The 17291-nt window shown below is 42.8% G+C and overlaps 1 long non-coding RNA gene and 1 other non-coding gene across 4 annotated transcripts; one reads left to right on the top strand and one right to left on the bottom strand.

The window, feature by feature from the left end:
• The first annotated feature begins 797 nt into the window (after positions 1-797).
• Positions 798-935, top strand: LOC121631889. Its single transcript, XR_006008821.1, has one exon. It is a non-coding gene; the product is annotated as a U4 spliceosomal RNA (small nuclear RNA).
• A 4816-nt stretch (positions 936-5751) lies between these two features.
• On the bottom strand, positions 5752-6732 carry LOC121630686. Of its 3 annotated transcripts, none has more exons than XR_006008575.1 (6): positions 6663-6732; positions 6469-6586; positions 6339-6403; positions 6157-6248; positions 5897-5986; positions 5752-5795 (listed from the first exon to the last, which is right to left on the bottom strand). It is a non-coding gene; the product is annotated as an uncharacterized LOC121630686 (long non-coding RNA). The 3 variants fall into 3 exon arrangements; XR_006008577.1 differs by having other exon boundaries at positions 5897-6014; XR_006008576.1 differs by having other exon boundaries at positions 5768-5809.
• Positions 6733-17291: the final 10559 nt, after the last annotated feature.

Below are 17291 nucleotides of genomic sequence, written 5' to 3' on the forward strand. Positions count from 1 at the left end.
AAACCTCACAAGAGTACAGACGACATAATGATGTAGATCATCATAAGTAATTTTACCCTTTTATTTATGTAACTCATCCTTTCTCAAATGAAATATCACAGTAAAGGGGTTCCTAAAGTCCAGTCCTCCAGAGCTCCTGTCCTGCAACTTTTAGATGGATTACTTCTCTAACACATCTGAATCAAATGGCTGAATTTCTCCATCCATATGTCATTCAGCTCTGCAGAGACATGAAAACAAGACATTAATTTGATTTAGGTGTTTTTGGAAAAGGGATAAATCTAAAGGTTCCTCTCGATGAATGAATGAATAGTTTATTTATTAAAAATAAAAACATGTAAACTTAGATAATGGAAAAAAGAAACTGAGGAACAAACCAAATAAAAGTAAATACAAGAGACATGAAAACTGCATTAGTCAGTCTGCCAGAGTTTATCTTTGAGTGCAGGCATCTCAGACTCTGATGCTCCAGGACTGCTGTCCTGCAGGTTTTAGATGTTTCCCTGCTTCAAATTACATGTATCCAACAGTTTTTTACATTGAGTAGTAGCTGACAACAAGCTGGAGGAAATATACAAAACCTGCAGGACTGTGGAGCTCAGGGACTGAAGTGTGAGATCCGTCCTTTACTAAACAGGTGGTGTTATACTATAATGGGCGGAGTTGAGGTGAAACAGCCAATCACACGTACAGTTACCTGCTCATTGTCCTTATAGGACGGTCATGTTTCAGACATGCACCGTGTCTGTTGTGAATGTTCCATCAGAAGCTTGTTTACAGGCTCACATATGGCTGTCATCCTTTCGCAGAGGCAATATCATAGTCCATGAAGTTCTACTGAGACGTGATTATTGCTGGTTGAAAACTTCACCCAATACCCCGCCTTGATGACTTTCATAGTCAGCTATGGCAATTTTTGATGGTCTCTGAGGGGACTGTGTTTGTGTTAATGGCAAATAAACTTGTTTCCTTTTAGTACCTTATTAAGCTATTTATATTAATTATGCATTTCGTATATGGGGTGCCAAGTGTAAAAATTCAGTATAAAAGTTGTAGCTGACACATTTTCATTATTTATCTCACTTTTCTCCCATTTAGCACATTTTTCCTACATTTTCCTACATTTAACATAACTTTTAACCACATGTATAATGGTCAAATAGAACATCTAAATCTGAATTTTAAATCTAAATGCTATATGTTAAATCTAAATGTTATATGTTATATCTAAACGTTAAATCTTATATTTAAATCTTAAATGATAAATCTATATGTTGAATCTTAAATCTAAAAGTTAAATCTTATATCTAAATGTTAAATCTAAATCTAAATGTTATATGTTAAATCTAAATGTTTAAATCTAAATCTAAATATTAAATCTTATATCTAAATGTTAAATCTTATATCTAAATGTTAAATGTTAAATCTAAATCTAAATGTTAAACCTAAATGTTTCGAATATATGCTAATTAACCCCGCCCCTTTTAACCTCAACCAATACGCTAGTAGGGAAACACTCGCTCGCACGCGCACACACACACATACACACACACAGGTCTTTACTGTGAATGTCTTTCTGCATTTACGAGCTGCACTTCAAAGTACACTTCCAACCAACCACTCACACCATTAATGGTAAGATGCATATATTTATTTTTAACTTTCTAAACAACATTTTGCGGGACCCTCCATTGCGAGATGGAGGGTCACGCTAAAATCAAATGGAACAAACAAAATTACCCACATTAGAATGAACTTTTTGTGATGTAAATTTATCTTTTCAACTACTTCTGTTTTAACTGCACTATTTCAGTCATGCAATCAATAAAAAATACTTAAATTGCTAACTTTGTTATGTGTATTTAGTTAAGTTGAACACTGCATGTCTGCAAGCCAGACATACCTTTTCAAAAGTGATAAACATGTTGATGCTCTTGAAGATGTATGGGAGAAATATAAAACACTGCTCCAAAGTCAATACCTGCAAGAGATACAACACATTTAGGATCTAAAGGATGTTTTAATGCTTCATTTTCTTAACCATGTATTCTAAAGGTTTCAGAAACCCTAAGTCAGTAATAGGGTTTTGTTGACAAAATGTTGCTTCACTGGTATGGGCAATATAATTTAATATGCAACTGTTAACTCCTTCTCTTTTGTTTTTTGCATTTTTTGTGCAGGGGGTTTCACATGCAGTCTGCCCCTTGAACACAACGTGACCTTGGCTTACTGGCTGATGAGGGATATAGCACACAGTCTGAGTGAAGCTAACAGGTCGTCCTAGGAAAGACAAAGAAGACTGTAATCTATGTCCAGAATACATCTGGGATATATTCAGAGAATATAAACCTAGCAGAGCTCTTAGATCCAAAGACAGAGTCCAGACTAAACATGGAGAAGCAGCATTTAGCTGTTATGCTGCAACAAGTGGAACAAACTGCCAGTGGAGATTAAACTTTCACCAAACTTAGACACTTTTAAATCCATGTTAAACATTTTTCTCATGTCCTATGCATGAAATCTGCACACTAACTTTTAACTTATCTTGCTTTTAATTTTTGCTATTTGTTTTTGCCCTTTATGCTTTCTTGCACCATTTGTAATGCTTTAATGTTTTATGTACATTTTGAATTGTTGTGTGTGAAATGTGCTATACAAATAAACTTGCCTTGTAGTTCAATTCAGATTGCTCATATTTTAATGGGAAATTTAATAATTTCTAAATCCAATAGTTTTCGAAACCATGTGACCCAGTCACTACAAACCACAGCTGAATGAAAGCAGATGAGCATCTAAACAAGATACAAGTCTTGATTTTTTTTTTTCACCTCAAAAGTAATTGATGCATTTTTAAAACAACTAGAGGAACATTTGACAGCTAATTGGGTTAATTAGCAACAGGTCAATAACATGACTGGGTGTAAAAGGAGCATTTCAGAGAGGTAAAGTCTCTCAGATGGAAAGATGGACAGAGGTTCGCCAATCTGAGACAAACTGGATCTAAAGATTGTTAAAACTACTGGGAATAAAATATGGGTTGATGAGATTTAGAAATGACTGTTCAGTTCTTATTGATTTATTTTACCTCTTTGGAATTGGGGTTGTATGAAAGCATTATTTATCATGATTTGAACAGTTACATTGCTTTGGCACCACCCGTAGGTCCCATTTTTTTATTTTTAACCTGCTAAAGTATTCACCCACTTTGGCATCTCAGCCTGTAACTTATTGACCTTTTTTTTTAATCTGTATCTTTTTTATTTGTATTAACTCACATTTATATTTAATTTCCAATTCATGCGTTAAAGCATCCAACTTGGTGAAGCAAAAACAAAATAAACAAATTTAAAACTGATAAGTATTTTGTGAATATGTATGACACATCAGCCATGCAGACCAGTTTTAAATTGACTTTACGTAAAGGTGTATATGTAAAATTTGTTACGAGTTAATATGAGTTATTGTATTAACCCAAATCTTGAGAACTCCATAATATTAGAAGGAATTTGCATTATGAGCCAGCAGAGGGCGCTCTGCCATCACATCCAATACACGAGCTGGTAACCTGCTGGCATAAACCAATGTTTGCTGTGTTTCTGTAAACTGGAGAAACAAGTGACCAAATATATGCTGAAATGGTTGGGATTTACCAACCAGACAGCTATTTTCTACATTAGATTTTTTTTTGTTGTGCCTCTTTTGCTATTATCTGTCTGTCAGTTCAATTAAAATAGCCGATGCCCTGACAGTTGTGACTGAAACTCAATACTTGAAATTACACAAAAAACGTAGGAGAGACGGCTGCTCAAACTAGCAAAATAGTTGCTTGTCCCACTCCTCGCATTCCTTTCAGAGTACTGGCATAATAAAGGTCAAACTGGCCCTTTAAGGTAGCCAAACCATTTTTTGAATTGGGACTTAGGTTTGACAGTGACATCCAGTTGACCCTTTGCACATGATTTGCAATAATTCCAACAGTCTTGGAAGCAGAGAGCTTGTGTAGTGGTAACGTCACTGCTTTAGGAGTACCCAGTTCAAGTCCCCAGTAACCTATCCTATCAGAGGTGAATTGCTCAGAAACACCTGTAATTCCTAATAGTTTTCATTCCTTCAGGTTTACATCTGCTCCACCTTCTCTGTGCTTTAAACGGGAGGCAGCAACATCTTTCCTCTTCCAAATTCTCAGGCGTTTCAGATCTTCATTTGCAGAAAGTCCCCTCTGAACTCCACAGAGCTGCGGTCATGTCCTGGTTTAAATGGAGTTACAGCCTCCAACCTCACAAGCTCCATGATAATTTTATTCATATTTGATAAAGCTTCATATTAGAAAAAAGTTGTACAGCTCCTGGAAAAAAAAAAAAATTTTTTATTCAGCAGAAAAATTCAGAAAACCCCTACTAAACCCTGAAGATATTCATTTTAAAAGTGGAAATCAGTTTATATATTTTAACAGCTCAAGACAGTGGCTTTCTGAAACGGACTACTGGGTAACATGGCCATTACGAGAGTAAATGCCTAATTTTTTAATAAAGGGTTGAGGGCTCTAGTGGCCTTTATTCAACTACAGGTTGACATGAAAAGGAGACAGTGAGGAACCCAAAGGGCCCAGGTAGGAACTCAATCCTGGGGCAGCAGCACAGTAGAGCCTGTAGCCTTTAAACAAACGAAGGATTTTCTTCATTTTTACCTATTTAAAGAAATTTTCAAAAAGCTTAACACTTTAATCCCAGTTCTTCTCCATACCCCAATTAAATTAACATTGTCACTATAAATCTTAGTCTCATTCATTGGTGATATACCACCTTATGAAACTACAGATACCAATAATCCATTCCATTTTTACATTAATGCCACAGATGGGTAAATATTAACAGAAATGAGGCAAGTGGGAGACTGGCACAACGTAACACTGCATGCTTTATTCTCAGCACATCTCTCCCATACAGTGTCTCTGGAACATTATCCATTGACATGTTTAGTTTGGGACCACATTTCAGGTCCATCATCAGCTTGTTCATCTCTGCAGGAACCCTTCACCTGCAGATGAATTAGCACATATAGACCTGTTCAGATTTAGTTTCCAAAATGCACTTTAAAGCTGACTTGGACGCATTTCCCCCTCCATTCTTCATCTGGAAAGTAACAGCAATTTAAAGCTTAAAAAACAAATGTTAGAGAAATCAGACGTGACAAACTTTTTAGTTTAATAAAAATACTCAGTGTTTATTCCATTACATCATTTCTGTAGTTTCACATGATACTGACTCACAGGAGGACATATCACGGAGTCTCTAGTGCCACAGTCTCAAAGATGGATAAAGGCGCTCAGTGACACGCAGGCAAGGCACTAACTAATCCCCAGTCCCTAGCTACCTAAAGGAGGCATCCAGCCTCCCCTCCTAACCAGCAGGATGCAGCTCCCCTACTCAGCTGTCTTCACTGCCGGCAGCACTATAAGCTGCGAGCAGCACCCACCCACCACAGTGCCTCTACTTCAACTGCCACAACCTCCAGGCCTCCTCGACCCCCCCTCTATCCCCTCTAACACTGAGACTAATTACTTCCACCACAGGTGAACATCAGGTAGGTGTCAGCACAACACACCCACACTACACTATGTACAACCACCGTGGTAGAAAATGTTTTAGAAAAAGAATATTTCCAGAATCCCAGTTCTGATTGGATAGTAAAAATCCATGTCACACCATCCCAGCAGCACCTCCACCTTCCAGTCCATCAGAAAAATGGTTTCAGTCCAGACGCATTAACCAGGAAGATGACATCAGACCTCAGCTCTGTAAGGGTTATTCTGGATGTTAAAAAAAAAAAAAAAAACCTTTATTACAATTTTATTTTAAAAAGAAATTTTTACATATTTAAGTCTGATATTACAAACCAACACTCCTCGTCAGGGTTACTGGTTGATGTAGGTCTGGGGTCTGGTCAGGTTTTAGGATTCAAAGCTGTCTCCAGTCTAATACACCATCTGCAGGTTGGGAATGAAGACTTTAGATCTTTGATTGTAAAACATTTGGAAGTTTTACATAAAAGCTTATTCTCCATGTGAAATATGTTTGAGTAAGTTTAGGCTTCTTGATTAAGGTTTGAGTTTTAGTCCTAGGTGTAAAATGCAGACATCAATACAACCTTACGTACCCGGGTTCAGGTATTTGATGACCTTCAGCAGATCTGATCTTTGTCAAATCTCATCTATGTTCAGGCTGAGAATGTGGATGAATCCAAACTTCCTGAAAATTATAAACACAAAAAATGACATGATTTTAAAGTATATCTGAATATTTTTTTTAAAAAAGGGACAAAGTCTGAATCTCAAATACCTCCAAATGTTCTGGTTCCACATGTCCACATTGAAGTTTATTCCAAGTTCATCTCCTCCTTAGGTCTGTAATAATATGAAACATTTAGAAATTCAAATTTTCTTGCAGGTGGTGTTGGAGGGGATCTTACATCTGGATTAGTTTCCAGCAGCATCTCATCTCTTCAGGTCATCCATCAAGATTAATGCTACCGTCGCCATGGAGGCCATCCATCAGATCTGTAAGTGCAACTCCATCTCTTCCACAAGCTGAAAAGGTTAAAAAAGTTCAGAAGAAGAATGACAAATTTTTGCTTTAAGATTTTGCTGCAACTTTAACACTTACTGTTCTACATGCTGGTTATCTGGGGAGAAAGTCACCATCCTTCTCTCTCCAGTCTTTCAATACATCTCTGAAGAGAGGGGGGGAAAAAAAAAAAAAAAAAAAAAAAAAATGCAGCAAATTTGAAACATACATGCTTAAAGCAACATGTCTGGAAACATGGAGTTGCATGGATACCACTGACACTAAACAGAATCATAGCTAAATATAAAATCCATTTAATTTACAATGTAGATTAAATTTTAATTTCATACTTACATGGGGAAGCAGTCGTTTGCACGATGAGATCAGATGGACATGGAGTGCTCCACACAGACGGCGGTAGAAGCAGGTCACCCAGGAAGCAGCTTCAGGCTGGTATCGTCCCATGCTGGTCCTCCTGGAAAACTCAAACCTACTGACCCAGACATCCCTCTCTCCAGCTCCTCCTGGGGCTATTTCAGGAGGAGCTCAAGAGAACATAACCAAGGCCAAAGACCAAAAATCCACAAATAAAAATATAACCTTTACAGCAAGTCCTAGATCTGTCCTTGGGTCTCCGGGGAGGACATGCCAGGAACACATGCAAGTAGAGAAAATCAGAAAGCCTCCTAATCCGATGTCCAAACCACCTCAGCTGAATCCCTTCAATCCAGAGGAGCAGCATCGTCCATTCAAGCCATCTCTGGATGAGTCTGCGTCGCACTTGCTCTCTCAGGGTGAGCCCAGCCACCTTTCAAAGGAAGTCCCTTTCAGCCACACATTCCCAGACATCCCTCATCCAAGCTGAATCCCTTCAATCCAGAGGAGCAGCACCGTCCATTCAAGCCATCTCTGGATGAGTCTGCGTCGCACCTGTTCTCTCAGGGTGAGCCCAGCTACCTTCTAAAGACACACATTCCCAGACATCCCTCTCTCCAGCTCCTCCTGGGGGTCTTCCACGAGCTGGAGAGAACACATCCAAGGCATTCCAAAAATATATAAATCTTTACAGCAAGTCCTAGATCTGTCCGTGGGTCTCCGAGGAGGACATGTCTGGAAAACATCCAAGTAGGCACAAGCGGAAAGCCTCCTAATCCGATGTCCAAACCACCTCAGCTGAATCCCTTCAATCCAGAGGAGCAGCATCGTCCATTCAAGACATCTCTGGATGAGTCTGCGTCGCGCTTGCTCTCTCAGGGTGAGCCCAGCCACCTTCCAAAGGAAGCCCTTTCAGCCACACATTCCCAGACATCCCTCATTCCAAGCTGAATCCCTTCAATTCAGAGGAGCAGCATTGCCATGTCAAGCCATCTCTGGATGCGTCTGCGTCGCACTTGTTCTCTCAGGGTGAGCCCTGCCACCTTCTAAAGACACACATTCCCAGACATCCCTCTCTCCAGCTCCTCCTGGGGGTCTTCCAGGAGGTGGAGAGAACACATCCAAGGCATTCCAAAAATATATAATCTTTACAGCAAGTCCTAGATCTGTCCTTGGGTCTCCGAGGAGGACATGCCTGGAAAACATCCAAGTAGGCAGAAGCAGAAAGCTTCCTAATCCGATGTCCAAACCACCTCAGCTGAATCCCTTCAATCCAGAGGAGCAGCACCGTCCATTCAAGCCATCTCTGGATGAGTCTGCGTCGCACTTGCTCTCTCAGGGTGAGCCCAGCCACCTTTCAAAGGAAGCCCTTTTCAGCCAAACATTCCCAGACATCCCTCATCCAAGCTGAATCCCTTCAATCCAGAGGATCAGCACCGTCCATTCAAGCCATCTCTGGATGAGTCTGCGTCGCACTTGCTCTCTCAGGGTGAGCCCAGCCACCTTTCAAAGGAAGCCCTTTTCAGCCACACATTCCCAGACATCCCTCATCCAAGCTGAATCCCTTCAATCCAGAGGAGCAGCATCGTCCTTTCAAGCCATCTCTGGATGCATCTGCGTCACACTTGCTTTCTCTCAGGGTGAGCCCAGCCACCTTCTAAAGACACACATTCCCAGACATCCCTCTCTCCAGCTCCTCCTGGGGGTCTTCCAGGAGCTGGAGAGAACACATCCAAGGCATTCCAAAAATATATAATCTTTACAGCAAGTCCTAGATCTGTCCTTGGGTCTCCGAGGAGGACATGCCTGGAAAACATCCAAGTAGGCAGAAGCAGAAAGCTTCCTAATCCGATGTCCAAACCACCTCAGCTGAATCCCTTCAATCCAGAGGAGCAGCACCGTCCATTCAAGCCATCTCTGGATGAGTCTGCGTCGCACTTGCTCTCTCAGGGTGAGCCCAGCCACCTTTCAAAGGAAGCCCTTTTCAGCCACACATTCCCAGACATCCCTCATCCAAGCTGAATCCCTTCAATCCAGAGGAGCAGCACCGTCCATTCAAGCCATCTCTGGATGAGTCTGCGTCGCACTTGCTCTCTCAGGGTGAGCCCAGCCACCTTTCAAAGGAAGCCCTTTTCAGCCACACAGTCCCAGACACCCCTCATCCAAGCTGAATCCCTTCAATCCAGAGGAGCAGCATTGTCCTTTCAAGCCATCTCTGGATGCATCTGCGTCACACTTGCTTTCTCTCAGGGTGAGCCCAGCCACCTTCTAAAAGCCACACATTCCCAGACATCCCTCTCTCCAGCTTCTCCCGGGGGTCTTCCAAGAGCTGGAGAGAACACATCCAAGGCATTCCAAAAATATATAATCTTTACAGCAAGTCCTAGATCTGTCCTTGGGTCTCCGAGGAGGACATGCCTGGAAAACACCCAAGCAGGCAGAAGCAGAAAGCCTCCTAATCCGATGTCCAAACCACCTTAGCTGAATCCCTTCAATCCAGAGGAGCAGCATCGTCCTTTCAAGCCATCTCTGGATGCGTCTGCGTCGCGCTTGCTCTCTCAGGGTGAGTCCAGCCGAGTCAAACACACACTGAACTAGTTCGGCTTTGTGCGGAGAGTGACGACACAGTTCTTGCTCTGGGCATTCTGGGACCAGATAGGCCACAACGATGACTCCAACACCTCTTGCACCTGCAGCCCCCTGCATGATCCTTTGAGGAACACGACTGTAAGCCTTCTACAAATCCACCAAACCCATACAGTCTAGATGGTCAAACTCTCATGACCCCCCTCAACATCTTTGCAAAGGTCAGATCTGGTCCACCGTTCCACAACCTAGACAAAGTCCACAATACCCAGAGATTCAACATCAGCTAGAGCCTCCTTCCCATCACCCTGAAGTAAATTTCCCAAGGGAGACTGAGAAGTGTGATCCTCCAAGAGCAGGACCAACACATTCCAGTCTCCTTTCTTGAAAGCGGGAACCACCACCACAGTGCCACTTCACTCGTTGTCCTGAAACTGTGTAATATTGAAGGGGTGAGTCATCCAAGACAGCCCCACATTATCCAGTCTCCTTCAGCATCTCAGGGTGGTTCTCATCTGCTCCTGGTGCTGCATTTCCAGGGAACTTAACTACCCAGAAACCCTCTGCCCAAGTGATGGGTGCGTAGTCCCCCAAGCTTTCAGACTCTCCCAGCTTAGTGGAAGACTGTGGCTGGCTCAAAGAGAACCTTGCATTTTTTCCACTGCTCAACATCCCCAGTTGGGATCAGCAGTAATTCACTGAAGCCAGGAACTAGCTGGGATGGGTCGCCTTCCCGTTCGCAAAGCTCACATGGTTGACTACAACAACTTTGAGGCCAACCCGAAGTCCTCCATGGTTTTGTCAAATTCATCCCATATCAGTTTTAGCTTCTGGAACTACTGATGCTGTAGCGCGTTTGGCCATTTGGTACCGGTTTGACGCTTTAGAGTGACCCCTGGGACAACAAAGTCTGATAGGCCTCCTTAAGCTTGCCACCCTTCCTCACTGCTGGCATCTACTAGTAAGTCTTCTGGTTGCTGCATCTGCTCAATCTGAGGCTGTACTTAAGACCTCATGAACAGGGTCCTTTGCCAGAAATTCCCAGCTAACCCATACCACCCATTTAGGTTTACCATGTCTGCCTTTTAGTCTTGACGCCAGATTTAAATTGCCTAAAGGCTTTATATAAATAGTTTAAGACATACAACTGCACATCTGATAGAATTACACAAAACACAACTGACCTGTCACATTCCTCTGCAGAATCGCCACCTTATTGTGGTAGAGGAGTTTGCGCTCCCCCATGATCCTGAGGCCTGTGTTGGGGTCATTAGGCCCTGTTGTGGTCTCCCCAGGAGAATCTGCTTGAGAGGGGCCAGGCTAAGCAATTCAAGGACCTTGAAAAGGCCCTAGAGTGCATTACACAACCAGCAAATTGCTAGTGGTCAGCCAGGCCCAGTCTGAAAAGTATGCTACTGCCATGTTGGTTCACCACCTATGGTAAGAAAAATATTTACAAGCACCAGGCTACGTGCCTTGGTGTTGCAGTTCTCCCCCATGGGACAGAAAGGTCCAACTGCTTTTTGCAATTGTGATCCAGAGCCCCAGGTGGTGTCCCAGTGGCATCTGGGGATTCCATTTTACTCCTGGCGGACTTCAATGCCCACGGACGCCAGGAGTCATGTACAGGGGTGTGATTGAGGGGAACAGCCTCCTATAGCCGAACTCGAGTGGTGTTTCGATTTTGGACTTCTGTGGTAGTCAGATTGTCCATAAACACCATGTTCAAGCATAAGGCTGTTCATATGTACACTCGGTACCACCCCACTTTAGGCCTAAAGTTAAATTTTGTAATTCTCAGATTTGTAACTGTACATCTCATAATGAAAGGGGCAGAGAGCATTCTGCAGATCACCTGACTGAAAGTTAAATCTGGTCAAGACAGACTAATAGGCAGACAAGGTAACCTAAATGGGTAATAAGGGATAAGTGGGAATGTCTGGCAGAGGACCCTGTTCATGAGGTATTCAACACAACCCCAGAGATTAACATTCTTTGATAGGCTGGGGACATTGAATCTGAACAGGACATGTTCAGAGCTTCCATTTTAGATGGGGCTTCAAAGAGCTGTGGCCAGAAGGTTGTCTGTGCCTATTGCAGCAGCAACCAGAAGACTTACTAGTAGATGCCAGTAGTGAGAAGGTGGCAAAGCTCAAAGAGGCCTATCTGACTTTGTGCTAAAGGTCACCTGAAACATCAAACCGCTAACAAAATGGCTAAAAGCGATACAGCGGAAACAGTATTTCCGGAAGCTAAAACTCTGGTCTGGGAGGAATTTGGCAAAACCATTGAGGACTTCAGGTTGGCCTCAAAAGAAGTTGTGGTCAACCATGTGAGGGTTCTGAAAAAGGAAAGCAAGACCCATCCCAGCTAGTTCTTGGCTTCAGTGGATTACTGCTGATCTCAACTGGGGGTGTTGAGGGGTGGAAGAAATGTGAGGTTCTCCTTGATCCAGCCACAGTCTTCCACTGAGTAGGAAAAGTTTAAAGGCTTGGGGGAAGACATGCCCATCACTTGAGCAGAGGTTGTCTGGGTAGTTAAGCTCTCTGGAAATGCATTGCCAGGGGCCGATGAGAACCACCCCGAAACGTTGAAGGCTCTGGACACTGTTGGTCTGTCTTGAATAACACACCTCTTCAGTGTTGCATGGAATTCCAGGATAACACGTGGAATGGCAGACTGTGGTGGCAGCCCCCATTCTCAAGAGAGGAGACCAGAGTGTGTAAGTCCTGCTACTGGGCAATTGTACTTCTCAGTTTCCCTTGGGAAGTTTACTCCAGGGTGACTGAAAGGAAGTTCTAGCTGCGGTCAAACTTCAGACATTGTGGGTTTCATCCAGACTGTGGAACAGTGAACCAGACCTTCACCCTTGCAGAGTTGCTCAGGGAGGTCATTGGAGGTTGACCATCTAGACCACATGGGCTTTGCAGACTGAGAAAGCCTACAGTCGTGTCCTTCCAAGGATCATACAGAAATCCTACAGAAGTAAGGGATGCTGGAGTCACTGTTGTGGCCCATCAGGTCCCAGGATGCCCAAAGTAAGGGCTGAGTACACATTCTCTGCACAAAGTCCAACTAGTTCAGTGTGTGCTGGATTCTGCTAAGACTATCCCTTGTCACTAATCCTCCATGTGGTCTTCATGGACAGGACCTCCCCCAGTGTAGTCGGGGAGAAGAGGTTGTGCGGTTTGGGAACCTCAGGCTTGCATCCCTGCTCCTTGCAGATGTGGTTGTGTTGACTTGGCACAAGATTTTCAGTAGCAGTGGGGTGGGGTTCCCAGCAGAGTGTGAAGCAGTCAGAGGGGGCCCACTTCCTTTCCAAGGCCATGATTCTCAACCAGAAGGTGAAAGGATCCCCTCTGGGTTGGGAAAAGATTGTCACATCAAGCAGAGTTGAGTTCAAGCATCTCGAGATCTTGATCGTAGGAAGCAGTGCAAGATGGACAGATTGTGGCTTCGTCTGCGGTATTGACCACACTATCGGCCTGCTTTTCCTTCAGTATACCAAAGTCCTGAGGTACTTTGAACCAAAAATCCTAGCTGTGGGTCTTTCCCTCTTCTCACACAATGCTTTCAAGTTCTACAGCTCTGAAAACTAAAATTGCTTTGAAGGAATCTTCTTACATATGCTGCCATGTAAACCCCCATCTTCTGGCCTCAGGCTCCATGTCGGTTCCATGTTTTTGTATCCAGCCATCCCTTCCACTTCTGACTCATTTCTCCATTTCATTCAGTTTGTACTGTATAGCCATGGAAGTATAATCCAGCTAAATTTTCTCAGCAGATTCTTACTTTCCTTTTTTTTTTTTTTTTTTCTTCCTTACTTTCCATCAGAAATTTAATGTACTTGTTAGGAGACGTGAGCGGTTCCTCGTTTGTTCATGGTCATTTCCTCCCTCCAGCACTTCCTGGAAAAATATTGAGCTTCCCTTTGAACACAAAAATACCTAGTTGCCATGTGAATCCCATCTTCTGGCCTCAGGCTCCATGTTAATTCCATGTTTTTGCATCATCCATCCGTCTATTTCACTTCTGACACATTTCTCCATTTCATTTAATTTGTACTTTAAAGCCATGGAAGTTTAATCCAACTAGATTTTCTCTGAAAGCATATTCTTGGACTTTCCACCTGAAATTCATAGTCGTTGTCAGGAGCGGTTCCTTGTTTATGGTCATTTCCTCAATCCAGCACTTCTTCCTGGAAAAAAAATTTTGGGCTTCCCTTTAAAAACAAAAATACCTAGCTGCCATCTGAATCCCATCTTCTGGCCTTAGGCACCATGTTAATTCCATGTTTTTGTATCATCCATCCATTTCACTTTGACTCGTTTCTCCATTTCATTCAAATTGTACTGTGAAGCCATGGAAGTTTAAATCCAGCTAGATATTCTCATTTAGCCGATTCTCAGACTTTTCACCAGAAATTCATAGCCGTCGTTAAGAGCCATGAGTTCATGGTCATTTCCTCCAGCACTTGTTCCTGGTAAACATACTGAGCTTCCCTTTTAACATAAAAATACTTAAGCTCCAAAAAAAAAAAAAAATAAAAAAATGTCAATTTATAGGGAAAATTCTACCATGTGGCACTTTCACATTTAAACATTGAACTCCAGAAAGATAGCTCATATTCACATTATGGTTCAAATTTACCCTCTAACAAAGTTTTAAATACATACAAATGAATTTATGTTGTCAGACATTACAAATATGGCCAGTATCACTTGGATAATTAGGCAAATGTACTCATTCAGAACCTCTATAGTCACTAGATCTCAGTCTCCCTCTTCCAGGTTTATTCCCTCCAGAGTTCAAATGCACCGGTATCAGGTGACGCCGTTTAATGGTGGGGAAAAAAAAGAAAGAAAAAAAAAAAAAAAAACTCGCGTTCCGTATCCAAGTCTTGTCGGTGTAACGTTTCATGTATAAGATAAAACATGTCTGCAGGGGAGAGGTTTAAATCCCCTGCTGGGAGGCCTCCCACCACTCTGAACAAAAGTTAAAACGAGGTTATTAAAACTAAACGAGACAAGTCAGGAATAAACATGGCAGAGTGAGACCAGCCAGTAATATTATCAAATATTTAATGCCAAAGTTTTAGGCAATGATAACTGACCAGACAGGCAGTTAAACCAAGTTAATACATACTCCCATATATAAATATAAAGACATTTGCATTAAAATAAAAATTGTTTCAAGTACATATTAGAAAATGAGTCTCTACAGCAAAAAAAAAAAAAAAAAAAAAAAAAAAAAAAATTGGGGTACATAAACACAAACAGGGAACCCCACATACCAGGACATGAGAACAGACACCACAGTGAAAACCCAACACCATCACCAGACAGACTGAGGTGACAGATGCAGACGGACTTCTGTTATAGCAAACTAAAGATTTCCAGAGCATTGCTCTTTAACTTTTTTTCCCCCCAATAAAATCTGTTTGGTAAAACTTATAGAATTTTAAAAAATAAAAATTCAGCAGGTCATTAATGAGAGCTGCATTTCACATTTTTACACTTTACCTAATATATTTTTAGGTGATTAAAGGAAATGTGACCTTTGTTATGCCATTTTAAAGTGTTAACTTTCTTTGAAAGTGTAAAAAAAAGACAGTTTTATATAGCATTTATGATGTAAAGTCCTGATTTAGTCTTGGATAATTTACATCCAGCTTTTGATCAGACCTTACAATTCTTGTTCAATGTACAAAATAGAACATTTGGACTTTTTCTAGTGAAATGGCCTCAGGCTAAATGGAAAACTTGTTTTGTGAAACAGTTTAAAACATGTAGGATCTACAGGTTTGAGTTTGGAATAATTTTAAACCTACTTACAATTTGCTGTGTCCAGCTGTTGCATTTAGACTGTGGGATTTAAGGTTTTTATATTTTATAAAATATATATACACTGGAGACAGGAAGCTGTCAGCACGCCATTTGGTGGGGCCAAATTACAGTCCCCACAGGCACAATTAATAGGAGGGTTCAGGGTTTTAGAAGCTCAAATAACTTTAGTTATGAGCGCTATCAAACCAGTAACATAACAGAATACACCACTTAACAGCACAGCGTATCTGATACTACTCCTACTACTACTACTACAACACATTCTTCTGTACTAAAGTAACCAGCAAGGGCCAAAACCAACCCAGTTCTCAGGATGTTATGGTATAAAAGACAGGGATTATTTTCTATACAAGTCTACAAAAGACAAAACCTGGATCAAGTTTACTGAACCTGGACATTACCGACTGATTCCTATCTTACATTAAGAAAACCTTACACCATAAGACAGCCCATGAGTCACATCTTTAACATTCATGAATAATCTATTGATCAATATAAAGCTTTCTATACACAAACATTTAACATCTTCCACCAGGTGAGCATCTAAAACCTTCAGATACTGGATCAAATTCAACCCTGGACAAACTAAAAATCTCCTAAAGTCAATTAAAAATCCACCTCTGGGTTTAATTTGGTCAGAAAATAGAGGAAACATCTGAGGTGAGGCATGGTCCTCACTTCAGAAGGAAAAACTGATCAGAGTCTGGCATGGCAGCCAAAAGCCAGGAGAAAGAAACTGAAGGTGCCTTCGTCACAATGAGACCTGAACAAATGCAACATGTTCATTTTAAACACATTTTGTAAATGATTGAGACATCTTATTTGGAATGAACCGCGACGACGGACTAACGGCTTGTCGGAAAAACGGACAAAAAATATGACAGTGAATGACATTTACAATAATTCACAAGCATACAGAATCCATAACATCAGGACAGCGGCACAGGCGGCCAAGAGGGCGAACGGCACGGCGGCCAAGAGAGAGGCATGGGGGCCAGGTGTGTATGTGTGTGTGAGACAGCGGCACAGGCGGCCAAGAGGGCGAAAGGCACAGCGGCCGAGAGAGGCACGGCGGCCAGGTGTGTATGTGTGTGTGAGACAGCGGCACAGGCGGCCAAGAGGGCGAACGGCACGGCGGCCGAGAGAGAGGCACGGTGGCCAGGTGTGTATGTGTGTGTGAGACAGCGGCACAGGCGGCCAAGAGGGCGAACGGCACGGCGGCCGAGAGAGAGGCATGGGGGCCAGGTGTGTATGTGTGTGTGAGACAGCGGCACAGGCGGCCAAGAGGGCGAACGGCACGGCGGCCGAGAGAGAGGCACGGCGGCCAGGTGTGTATGTGTGTGTGAGACAGCGGCACAGGCGGCCAAGAGGGCGAACGGCACAGCGGCCGAAAGAGAGGCACGGCAGCCAGGTGTGTATATGTGTGAGAGACAGAGGCACGGCGGCCGAGAGAGGCACGGCGGCCAGGTGTGTATGTGTGTGTGAGACAGTGGCACAGGCGGCCGAGAGAGGCACGGCGGCCAGGTGTGTATGTGTGTGTGAGACAGCGGCACAGGCGGCCGAGAGGGCGAACGGCACGGCGGCCGAGAGAGGCACGGCGGCCAGGTGTGTGTGTGTGACAGCGGCACAGGCGGCCAAGAGGTCGAGCGGCACGTAGGCCGAGAGAAAGGCACGGCGGCCAGGTGTGTGTGAGAGGTACAATGGCTGTGTGTACTTGTGTGTGGGAGGGGTTGTTTGTGTCACAGAGGCACGGCGGCCACATTCATGACAAAACTCTTAAATGATGAATTGTACCACTGACCAAACAACCTTGTAAAAAGACAACAATCGGACAGGACTCACCTGTGAGGATGATTCTTTGTCTCCAAAATTACACGTGAGTACCGTACGAACTCAAGCGCAATGTAGACTGATGATGTTC

The sequence above is a fragment of the Melanotaenia boesemani genome, chromosome 20, assembly GCF_017639745.1.
Source record: "Melanotaenia boesemani isolate fMelBoe1 chromosome 20, fMelBoe1.pri, whole genome shotgun sequence".
In the NCBI taxonomy this organism is placed as follows: Eukaryota; Metazoa; Chordata; class Actinopteri; order Atheriniformes; family Melanotaeniidae; genus Melanotaenia; species Melanotaenia boesemani.